Source organism: Lissotriton helveticus, chromosome 8 (assembly GCF_964261635.1).
Source record: "Lissotriton helveticus chromosome 8, aLisHel1.1, whole genome shotgun sequence".
Taxonomy (NCBI): Eukaryota; Metazoa; Chordata; class Amphibia; order Caudata; family Salamandridae; genus Lissotriton; species Lissotriton helveticus.
This window is the reverse complement of record NC_136069.1, coordinates 755,961,776-755,973,882: the sequence shown is the minus strand read 5'-3', so window position 1 is coordinate 755,973,882 and position 12,107 is coordinate 755,961,776.

The window sequence follows — 12,107 nt, the reverse complement described above, 5'->3', positions numbered from 1 at the left end:
AAGCAATTATTTAAAATTTTAGTGTGTTGCGACACTTTTCTGAAACAACAGCAATGCAAAAGATGCACCATGTTTTAAGATAGGCCTCACTTCATCTGCATCAAGATACTGTTAGTTTAAAATGTATATCTTTAAGACTGTGTAGGGGGCCTGGAGAAGCAGAAGCTTCTGTAAGTGTCAAAGTTTTTGAAAAACTGTTTGTCCTTCAATCTTTTCCCTTGTCTTTTCAAATTTTTAAATACATGTTTTAATATTTTTCAAATGTTTGTTCTCTCTTTCACAGATTGAAAGTATAAAAACAAAAAGTGAGTAATTTAACGACAATTATAAGGTAAATATTTTGTACTGTTTTCGTTACATTTATATCACATTTAACTACTATTAGTTCCACTGCTTCATTTCTTTAACCCTCAGTTTCCTGCCTTTGCTACTTCCCTCATTCCTTTCTCTATTACCTACTTACTCAACTCCTTCCACTCTTTTTCTCAGTCCCTCTCTTCTCATAGTTCCTCACTCTTGTTCACTCACTGCGTCTCTATTACTCTTAGTGTCTTTGACTGATCAGTCTATCACTACTTGTTCATAATGCTTTCTCTGTGTAGTTGAAGCACACTAAGGGGAATATTATGAACACAGCCAATAAAATTATTGCTCTTTTTATTGGCAGAAAACTGGTGCAAAAGTGGTTTTAGTGGCAGTTTTCTGCCACAAAAGCAGCTTTAGCGACACATTTCTGCCAATAAAAGCTGCAAAACTTTTATTGCCTATGTTGATGATATGGCTCTATGTTAATTACATTTCTTTGCTGTTTCAATTAATCTTTTTCTGTTATTTTTTGTTTTCTGTTTTCTATTTTTTCTCTCTGTTATTCCTCATGTTTTAATCTTATTTTGAACATTCACTCACATTCTCCAAGAAACTCTTCTTTGTTAATGTTATACTCTCTTTTTTTTTCTTTCACTTCCTTATCTATTTTGTTTTTCACAATTATACCCTCTTCTGTCTTTTCTTCGGTAAATAGATCTATTAAACAGTATCTCTTCTTTACTCCCTATAGCTGTCTTTCTTTTAACATCACTCTCTGTTTCCTTTCCTTATACTTACACTTTTTTTTTTTAAACATTTTTTTGGTTAGCTCCCGGTCCGCGTACCGGGAAGCTAACCCGGAAGCGAACCAAAAGAAATAGAGCTTGCCAGAGTGCTAAACATTCTAGCAATTTTTTTGGAAAGGGAAGGTAGTTCTGAAAAGAACTTTTTTTAAAATATTTTTGTTGTTTTATATTTTTTTTTTTTTTGAACATTTTTTGATTTTTTTTGTATTTTTTGAACGATTTTATATTTTTTTTGGTTTTTTTGGGGGGTGGGGAAACAACAAAAAACAGGCGTTGAAAATGGCTCAACAGGAGCAAAAAAAAATTACTGGGGGCGGTTAGGGCAATCATGGTGTTCATATGCCAGGTTGAGTGCATTGATGCTCATGTTGCCACAAGCTAATAATGCACGACAGTGCATACATAAGTGAATCATGTGCCCAAAATTTTCTTGAATATTTGGCACAGTTTCCCGTGCCTCTTCTGGTGTTAGAGAAACCGGTATTGTTGGTCTGGCCACAGGAGTTGGTCTTGGATTGTCGTGCATATCCCTTAATTCTGCCCGGCTGTAATTTAGGGGATGTTTCCTCGTCATGTGCCTGTGCATTGTGTGATTTCCAAAGCTATATTTTTTGTCCGTCCCTCTGGACAATTGTTCCTTGCATATCAGGCAGGTGACATACCTTGCGTTGACCTTTTTTTGGCCACGAGGCATTGAAAAAAACTGCCAGATGAAACTGGCTTTCTTTCTGGAAACCCGGGGCAACTCTTCTAAAAATTGTGGTTCTTCTCCCTCCTCATCCATTTCTTCCTCTTCCTCCTCAGTGTTGGTAAGGACCTGGGGAGGTGGTCCTCTCTTCCCATGAGGAGGTGGTGGTGGTGGTGGGGGTGCACCAGCTGAAGCAACCAATGAAGCCATTTTCACACAAGCAAAATAGGTCTTCCAACAAGCAAAATAGGTCTTCCTCTCACAATGATGAAAGTCAGAGTGAGGAAAGAAGGAGGGGTTTTCATCATTTGGGAAAAACAATACTTCTCAACCAATGAAAAGTGTTATTTTTAAGTCACCTGACCTAGCCTTCCATCATTATGAAACCAAAAGTGAAATGAACCAATGAAAAGTTTTATTAACAAGTCACATGACCTCTCACGCTCATGTTACGCGCTGCGGAACGCTCCCCGGTTAGTTTCCGGGTCGCTAAGCTTCGCGCCCCGGTCCGCGCCCCGGGACACTTCCGGGTGCGCTAACGCGATACGTCACAAGACGCATTTCGCGGCAACGCGATACGTCGCGCTTTCGCGCCGCGGATCGCTTCCGGGGAGCTGCGTTTCGCGCCTCGGTCCGCGCCCCGGGGCACTTCCGGGTGCGCTAACGCAGTACGTCATAAGACGCATTACGCGGCAACGCGATACCGTCACTATGTTGATTTCTTACCGGTTCGCGGACCGGGTCGCGGAATTAAATTGAGCTAACGGGAAGCTTCCCGGTTCGCGGACCGGGAGCGAAACAAAAAAAATATTTAAAAAAAATTATTAATAAACATATAAAATATATTTTTGGATTTAAAGAAGAATACACTTTACAGCTATAGATATTAGCTTTTAAAAAACCAATGAAATTCACTGAAAAAACCATAGGTTATAGACCATATATAGTTAGGAATTAGCATTTACAAAACCTTGAAAATTCACTGAAAAAACCATAGGTTATAGACCATATATAGTTAGGAATTAGCATTTAAAAAACCTTATTTTACTCACACAAAACCATTGAAATTCCATATATAGTTAGTTGTACTAACTATATATCGCGCACCCGCAATCCACTGCTGATCATGTCACATATTACATCATTCATGACATGGTCAGTGACATCACTGATGACATCACTGATGACATCTCAAATGACATCACTGATGACATCACTGATGACATCTCAAATGACATCACTGATGACATCACTGATGACATCTCAAATGACATCACTGATGACATCACTGATGACATCTCATTTGACATTACTGATCACATCACTGATGACATCATTCATGTGATAATACGATGAACCTCTTCAGACTCTAATATAACCTTAGATACATTCAGTGTAAACATACACTCACAGACTGTCACTCATCCATGGAGTTACTCAGACACCTAGTCAGTCATGCAAAGAATCAATCACACCTCCATTTTCTCAACTATACAGTTATACACACCTTACTTATTCAAACATATACTAAAACATATTTACTCTCTTATACAATCCTGGATACAAGTTCACAATTATGCATACAGCCACTCACACATTCACTGGCTCCTATGCACAGTTATTTATATATGTCAACTCTCACATGTACTGTATTTTACATATGTACTTACTTTGACATGTAGCACTGAGATATCCATTCACTCACCAATACACTCATGCACACAGTCAACTGCCCATACAGCTGTTTCCACATGCACTTTTGAACCCATACATCTAGTGAATCAACTGCTCACACATATATGCACAGAGTCATACACCTCCCAGCCACCCACACACACACTCAGTCTCCCATACAAATGCTTGGGCAACCAATCAATAACCCATATAGTTACTCATATAGCTACTGATCAACACATGCAGCAGTTTACAGAACAACAGACATAATGATGCACAAATTAAGACAGTTTAGTCACTAACCCATGCATTCAGTGAGACACATTTAATCACTCACTCATACAGTCAGTCACGCACCTACTAAATCCTTCATCCAGACACTTCTACATCTACTCATTCTTCAATATGTAAAACATATTTAAACTTTACAGAAACCCACAGTCACTGGATGATGTCATCAGTGATGTCATCAGTGATGTCATTTGAGATGTCATCAGTGATGTCATCAGTGATGTCATTTGAGATGTCATCAGTGATGTCATCAGTGATGTCACTGACCATGTCATGAATGATGTAATATGTGACATGATCAGCAGTGGATTGCGGGTGCGCGATATATAGTTAGTACAACTAACTATATATGGAATTTCAATGGTTTTGTGTGAGTAAAATAAGGTTTTTTAAATGCTAATTCCTAACTATATATGGTCTATAACCTATGGTTTTTTCAGTGAATATATATATATATATATATATATATTACCTACTGGCGGTCGCCAGTAGGTATATATAGTTAGGATTTTTTCCCTATGGGATTTTTGAAAATTCTATGTCTAATAACTTTGGCGTTTGTGGACGGAATTGGCTGAAATTTTCTGGAAAATGGAACATTTTGTTTCTGAGCAGCCCTTGGAAATTTGGGGGGGGTTTCGTCAAGGGGGGGCCGAGAAAAAAGGGGGGTCCCAAAACGTGTTTTTAACATTGAGTTTTCCATAGGGCGGTTGGCCTCACTTTTAGCCCGAACGGCTGAATGGATTTCCATGAAACTTGGCAAAATTGTAGGGACTGGTAGCCCGATGTGCCTTTTCTAGGTCTCAATATATGTGCTCCAGTGGATTTTGAGAAATTAACGTTTAAAAAAAGATATATATCTGTAAGCGCGCTCCGGGCAGCGCTCCGGTCCGCGGACCTTAAGCGTACCGGAACTTCGCGTAGCTAAGCTGATTGGCTCTCCGGTGTCTGTCAACATTCTAAACAGTCCGTAGCGGCCGCCATCTTGTCTCTCGGTAGGATTGAGAGACAAGAGGAGGCCAAAACAAAGGCGAAAATGACCATAAGGGGGCATACTAGATCCTCCCTGACCCCCTAGGTTTAATGTGGAGGTTTTAAAAGGGCCCCGCGGGGCAAAAAAACCAAAAAAAAATTTTTGTTTTTTTTGCGTGGGGAGCGCCCGGTCCGCGAACCGGGAAGCGTTCTGGGCAGTGTACTGCAATGAAAAATGAATGATAGACTTTTCAAATGCTGTATGTTAATTGATTGTTGTTTTTGTTGATTATTTTTTATTTTCTTTATTTTTTAAGCATTTTTTTTTATTGTGATTGTGTTTCATAATTTATTAAACTTTCTAACATTTCATTGTCAGAAATTTCATAATTATCATGGAATATACATTGTAGTCTCTGAGGGTGTAAAATGTCCTCATTTGCAAGGAGGTTATCTACTGCTTGTACACATTGCAGTAGTTCATTGTCCCAAGTTTCATTGAAAAATTCAATGTCAATTTGATCAATTGTATCAATCAATTCTTGGCTGCTCTCTTGCAGGTCCATTTCAAAAGAAACTTGGTTTTCGCCTTCCATTTTGCCTGAAATTTGGATTAAAAAAATATATATTAGTAGAGATAGGGCAATGTTGGGAATAATTTTAGATAGGCATTTTTTATCAGTGAATTTATCTTTGGGCAGTGTATAGTATCAGAGTGGAAGTAGGAATATAAAAAAGTGTATGTGATTTAACGTAAGTAAATTCATAATTATACAAGAGAAGCCTAACTCCATCCATAACTATAACAGAGAAGTCTCTCTAAATCTATAACTACTACAGAGGGATAGTATATATCTATCAGAAAAAGTTTACCATATTAACTTATAGTGCACAATATACTTCAGTTTTAAAAATAAAAACTTACCTTTAGAAAGAAGTTGAAGGAATTAGTGAAAATACTATTGAAATGTACAGCAAGAAGTAGTAGTCAAAATGGCTGTGTTTTCTTCTCTTCCTTTATATATATTCAGGTATATAACCAATGAAATGTCAGGTAAAAAAAATAGAAAATGAAAGTAACATTTTCATTGGTTGTCAATTCCAACACTTCAGATGTGTTTTGTGAAGTAATTTACCTCAGGGTATTTAGAGAGGTCTACAGGCTAAATGACTAAATGGAATTCCAATCAAATTTGTGAAAATGGTAGGGATTGGTATGTAGTATGAGCTAATCTATTTGGTGAAATTGTCTCCAGTGGCTTTTCTGTGAACTACTTTCCCACCTTTTTTGATGGTGCGCTTCCCAGAGAGCGACCCGGTACGCGAACCGTTGAGCGCCCCGGTTCGCGAACCTTAAGCGTTCCGGGAGTCCACCATTTTGTGTTTCGGTCGAATTAAGATACAAGATGGAGGGCAAATAATGTTCAGAATGGGTAGAAGGGGGCACGGTAGAGTTATCTTGACCCCCTAGGTTTTCTGAGGGTGGCTGAGGAGGCTTATATGTGCGAAAAAAAAACATTTTTAAAAAATTTTTGCGAGGTTAGCTCCCGGTTCGTGTACCGGGTAGCGCCCCAGGGAGCGTACTTTGTTGGAAATTAGTGAAAAATGTTAGAGTAAAATAATAATTGTGAGTGATCAGATGTAGGGTAGCTCTGAGAAGAGCTTTTGGGTTTATGGTACATTTAGGTACTTATAAGTAGGTACCAATGCACATTCTTAAATTCAGAGTGAAAACTTTGTTGCCCTCATCTGAGAAGTGAACTCCATCTCCTCTGTAGATATCTTGCATGTAGTAACGCAAGTTATTGTTGTACAGGGAGCCCATTCCATGGTCTCTCATGTAAGCTGAAACAGATTTGTTTACATGCTTCCTCGACTTCTCAATTTGTGGACAAAATTGGTTTGACCACCTCCATTTCTGTCTTTGGCATATATTTGAATATACCAAGGCAGTCTGAGGAAAAAGTGCCATTAATTGCTCAAAGGTGTCCTTTAAAAGCATTTCCAGACCTACACCAGTCAAAGTGCCCAAGTCATTACCTCCACAGTGCACAATTAACAGGTCAGGTTTGGGCAAATGCATAAAGGTTTTCACCAATGGTATCAATTGGTGACATTTTAATCCTCTGTGGCCAAACCACTTAATTTCCACATCTTGTAAATTGAGGTTAGGTAATTTCCTGTTTTCAACGTACCTTTGAGCCCAGTGAATATAACTATGTCCAACAATCCAGACAGAAAACATGGTGAGAGAAGGTTCTCCTGCAGTCAGATGAAGTGTGGCAATGAAATGGCAGTTGAAAAAATGAGAGTTTAAAATGAAAAAAACTGTGGAGTTTCTGTGTTCATGAAGCAGTAACAGTGATTGGTGGATTTTGATTGCTGAAAACAGAAAGTTAGGGTGCACGGATGTGTTCTTTGAAAGATGTATTTTGAATGGTCAATAAAAATACATCTTTATTTAAAATATTTAAAAAATCATTAAATGAAAGAATGCACTGGATATGCAGGTGCACTGAGAGTTCAGAGTTCAATTGCAACAAAGTTGTGTGAACTTGCAAACACCAGAAGTCTTCCAAGAGGTGGTTGCCATGCAGAAAAGACAGAAAGGGCAGAGGGGGGAAGGGTTTTGATTTGAAAAAAAGTGAGGGAAGAGTTTTGATTGGGTGACATGAGAGATATGTGTGAAGAATTACAGCATTTCTGTGCTTTTGATAGCTGCAGACTCTGGAGTGCATACCTTTTGCTCTGCTGAAGACAAATTGGTGTGTTTCTGAGACTGTTTTCAAACTCAAAGTATTTGCTAAGGTGAGAAAATATTTCTTTAATTTAGATAGAGAATAGTGTGCTTTAAGGAGAAAATTATGAATTATGTGGCGCAAATTGCTTGTAAATATGCTCCCACCTGTGCATGGAAAATTTAGATTTTGAATGTTTGTGTTACATAGCCATGTTAAAAGTGACCCAACCATGCAGGAAAGGCAATCAAAAAACGCTTTTATGTGTCTTAAGGACATTTTAAGTAATTTTCCCATGTGCAGTGTTTTGAAATTATGATTTGAAAATCGTTTTTGAGGTAAAGGAATTGTTTTTAAATTTATGACAAGGACATAATGGTGTATGCTTCTTTATAAGGCAATTGACTGTCCCTGATGTTATTTTTCCCATTTTAATGTAAGACTTTTCTCTGTGGCGCAAATTGCTTGTAAATATGCTCCCACCTGTGCATGGTAAATTTAGATTTTAAATGTTTGTGTTACATAGCCATGTTAAAAGTGACCCAACCATGCTGGAAAGGCAATCAAAAAACGCTTTCATGTGTCTTAAGGACATTTTAAGTCATTTTCCCATGTGCAGTGTTTTGAAATTATGATTTGAAAATCGTTTTTGGGGAAAAGGAATTGTTTTTAAATTTATGACAAGGACATAATGGTGTATGCTTCTTTATAAGGCAATTGACTGTCCCTGATGTTATTTTTCCCATTTTAGTGTAAGACCTTTCTCTGTGGCGCAAATTGCTTGTAAATATGCTCCCACCTGTGCATGGCAAATTTAGATTTTGAATGTTTGTGTTACATAGCCATGTTCAAAGTGATACAAACATGCTGCAAAGGCAATCAAAAAACGCTTTTATGTGTCTTAAGGACATTTTAAGTAATTTTCCCATGTGCAGTGTTTTGAAATTATGATTTGAAAATCGTTTTTGAGGTAAAGGAATTGTTTTTAAATTTATGACAAGGACATAATGGTGTATGCTTCTTTATAAGGCAATTGACTGTCCCTGATGTTATTTTTCCCATTTTAATGTAAGACTTTTCTCTGTGGCGCAAATTGCTTGTAAATATGCTCCCACCTGTGCATGGTAAATTTAGATTTTAAATGTTTGTGTTACATAGCCATGTTAAAAGTGACCCAACCATGCTGGAAAGGCAATCAAAAAACGCTTTCATGTGTCTTAAGGACATTTTAAGTCATTTTCCCATGTGCAGTGTTTTGAAATTATGATTTGAAAATCGTTTTTGGGGAAAAGGAATTGTTTTTAAATTTATGACAAGGACATAATGGTGTATGCTTCTTTATAAGGCAATTGACTGTCCCTGATGTTATTTTTCCCATTTTAGTGTAAGACCTTTCTCTGTGGCGCAAATTGCTTGTAAATATGCTCCCACCTGTGCATGGCAAATTTAGATTTTGAATGTTTGTGTTACATAGCCATGTTAAAAGTGATACAAACATGCTGCAAAGGCAATCAAAAAACGCTTTTATGTGTCTTAAGGACATTTTAAGTAATTTTCCCATGTGCAGTGTTTTGAAATTATGATTTGAAAATCGTTTTTGAGGTAAAGGAATGTTGTTAAAATTTATGTGCGCCATATGCCCCCAAATTTCTTTTTCAGGGGTGCAGCAGGGTGTTATTGAGACACCCCTGCAGCTTTGGAAAAATTCCTAATTTGCGATGAGCAAATTGTTAATCGCAAATTGCACCTTCATTTATATGAGCCTCCTAGCCCATGGAAATGAATGGGTAATTTGCAATTAGCAATTTGCTCATCGCAAATTTGGAATGGTAAAGAATCGCTATTTATTCCTTAAAATTCGCTATTTCGGAAATGCAAAATAGTTATATGATACATATGGCGGTTGATGTCTAAGAAGATAAGAAGCTTAGGGATACATTTATGATGACTGGCGCAATGAAGTTGACATCACTTACTTCATTGGTAGAGCTTTACATGTATTATGTCCTCTGTATTCTTCATCAAGCGTAACTTTAATCTGCAATCCTGAGTAGGCCTCACCTTAAACAAACCTCTGGATAGGCCACATCTTATTGTCATCCTGAATTAATCATTTAAAATGCTAGGGACAGATTTATGATAGGTGTATGCCTCTTTTGCGCCACTTAGAAAACACTGTCCATGGGGAAATGACTTAAAATGACCTTAAGACACATGAATGTGTTTTTTTAAAACGTTTGCAATTTTTTTGGGTCACTTTTAACATGGTATGTGACTCAAACAGTCAAAATCTAAATTCGCCATGCTCAGGTGGGAGCATATTTACAAGGAATGTGCTCCATGGGGAAAGGTCTTATAATGTAATATGGGAAAAATGACATCAGAGACACTGAAATGCCTTATAGAGAAGCATACACCATTATGTCCTTGTCATAAATTTGCAAACCATTACTTTTCCCCAAAAACGATTTTCAAATCATAATTTCAAAACACTGCACATATGGAAATGACTTAAAATGTCCTTAATTCAAAATTTGCTATTCCTTATTTTGCGATTGCACTGAAGGATTTGCAAATTTTACGATTCCTTAAATGCAATGTATCAAACAAAAAATATGTAAAAAATGATATTAAGGATTTGGAAACTACCACCAACTTCTAGTTTGTGGTAATTTGCGAATTCTTTTCAAAAAGCATTTTTTTCTAAAAACAAAAGGTCCCATATGACGCCCATACATGTCCTTAGGGCATGTATGTGTGCCATATGCCCCCAAATTTCTTTTTCAGGGGTGCAGCAGGGTGTTCTTGAGATACCCCTGCACGCTTGAAAAAATTCCTATTTTGTGATGAGCTAATTGCTAATCGCAAATTGCAACCTTCATTCCTATGAGCCTCCTAGCCCATGGAAATGAATGGGTAATTTGCAATTAGCAATTTGCTCATTGCAAATTAGGAATGGTAAAGAATTGCTATTTATTCCTTAAATTTTGCTATTTAGGAAATGCAAAATAGTTTGATGGTACATATGGTGGTTCATCTGTAACAAGATAAGAAGCTTAGGGATATATTTATGATGACTGGCGCAATAAAGTGGACATTACTTACTTCATTGGTAGGCCTTTACATGTATTATCTCCTCTGTATTCTTCATCAAGCGTAACTTTAATCTGCAATCCTGAGTAGGCCTCAACTTAAACAAACCTTTGGATAGGCCACACCTTATTGTCATCCTGGATTAATCATTTAAAATGCTAGGGACAGATTTATGATAGGTGTATGCCTCTTTTCTGCCACTGTGCGTCACTTTTATGATGCAGCGGCGGTGCAAAAGATTTGCTATGAGGCGACAACATTACAAATTGATGCATTTAGGCAGATATGTCATGGTGTAAAAAAAACGTACCACATGAAACCGATGCAGCAGTGATGCAAAAGATGCACCATGTCGCAAGACAGGCCTCACTTGGGGCCATATGTATCAAGCTAAATAGCATTCGCAAAGATCAAAATTCTACGAATTTCGGCCTTTGCGAATGTTAATTAGACAAATGGTATGTATCAAACAAGTTTGATGCAAAATAAGGAGTAGCAAAATTTGCTATTCCTTATTTTGCAATTGCACTGAAGGATTTGCAAATTTTTTTGAGACTACTTAAATGCAATGTATCAAACAAAAAATATGTAAAAAATGACATTAAGGATTTGTAAACTATTGTGGTAAATTGGTGGTAATTTGTGAATTCTTTTCAAAAAGCTTTTTTTTAAAAAAAAAAAAGGTCACATATGACGCCAACACATGCCCTTAGGGCATGTATGTGTGCCATATGCCCCCAAATTTCTTTTTCAGGGGTGCAGCAGGGTTTTCTTGAGACACCCCTGCACCCTTGGAAAAATTCCTAATTTGTGATGAGCAAATTGCTAATCGCAAATTAAACCTTCATTCCTATGAGCCTCCTAGCCCATGGAAATGAATGGGTAACTTGCAATTAGCAATTTGCTCATCGCAAATTAGGAATGGTAAAGAATCGCTATTTATTCCTTAAAATTCGCTATTTAGGAAATGCAAAATATTTTGATGATACATATGGCAGTTCATCTCTAACAAGATAAGAAGCTTAGGGATAGATTTATGATGACTGGCGCATCACCAGGGATGTGCCAGTCATCCTGCGCCGCTGTTCCGCCACCCATGGTGTGCTGCATTTACAATGCGGCGCAGCATGGGGCAAAAACGGCACAGATGCGTGACGCATCTGTGCCGTTAAGGTGGCGCATTGCTGGAGTTGTATCGCAAGTGCGATGCAGCTCCAGCAACGCTCAAGGGTGCACCATCTCCACAATGTTGCGTCAAGACCTATGCCTGCTTAAAGCAGGCGCAGGGTTTTGACGCAGGTTTCTCCTATCTGATTGTAAATGTGGCACACCATGGGTGGCAGAGCAGTGGTGCACGTTAACTGGTGCATGCCTGGGGATGTGCCATTTAACATAAATCTGCCCCTTTACATTTAAGTATGTGCAGGGGACACAGAGTCGGTGAGGCTTATCCAAGGTTAAGAAGAGATGAGTCCTGTTCAGTGAAAAATTAAACATAGGCTTCACCTGCTCAGCATCGCTGGACATGGCTAAATAATA